Genomic DNA, 1,041 nt, shown 5'->3' with positions numbered 1-1,041 from the left:
AACTCAAACTGACAAGTTAAAAGAGATCTTACATGCTCTACTAAAACACTGGCAAGTCTTTTCCAATACTTTATTTTGGAGGAAGAAAATGTCTTTAAAAATACTGTCTACACATCAGAAGTATTATGAAGCATTCAATATTTAAATTAAAATACTTTTTATATGTACTGCTTCAGGTCCAGTAGGTGGTATGGTGGTTAAGGGCTCTGTACTCCCTTGTGACTGACCATGGTTTGAGACTCAGACCTGAAGGCTTTCTCTCTCTCTCTCTCAGCAGTCTCTCCCCCCCCCCCCCCTTTGTCTCTCTCTGGCAATATTACAATTTAGATAAACTAGCAGTCTTGCCTTTGCACACCATAATAGCAACACCCACAGTGCAGTTTGCTTCTTTATCAGTCAGTCTCTATTAGTTTGCTAGGGCTGCATATCGAAGTACCACAGACTAGGGGGCTTAAACAATAGAAATTTATTTCCTCATAGTTCTGGAGGCCAGAAGTCAAGATCAAGACATCTGACACCTCTCTCCTTACCTTGCAGCTGGACACCTGCTGGCTGCACTTTCATGTGGCCTGTCTTTCCTATGTGTGCACATTCACGATATCTCTTCCTGTGTCCAAACACCTCTCCTTATAAGCAGTAGTATCCAATCTTCCCAGCACCAAGGACTAGTATCCAGAAATGGGTGGGGGGGAACAACCCAAGTGCACCACATCCACTGTGTACACTGTGCACTATACTTCCACCACTACCTCACTGTGATATACAATAAAACAATCATACAATAGGGTTTGTGCTGCCTTGAGAACCCAATATCACCTCTGAACCCATAGGACACAGAGCCCAAGTGGCAGTGGGACAGATGGAGTGCAGCTGCAAACACAGTCTTGCTTGCTTGCCCACTGTACAGTGTAGGTTGTCAGGACAGGCCATAAACTGGCACTAGTCTACAACTCAAGAGTTGGGGACCCCTGCTTATAAGAACACCAGTCAGATTAGATTAGGGCACACTCTCATGGTCTCCTTGTAATAATAATAACCTTT

This window comes from Tupaia chinensis, unplaced genomic scaffold, assembly GCF_000334495.1.
Source record: "Tupaia chinensis unplaced genomic scaffold, TupChi_1.0 Scaffold143757_1, whole genome shotgun sequence".
In the NCBI taxonomy this organism is placed as follows: Eukaryota; Metazoa; Chordata; class Mammalia; order Scandentia; family Tupaiidae; genus Tupaia; species Tupaia belangeri.
This window is presented reverse-complemented; position numbering follows the sequence as displayed.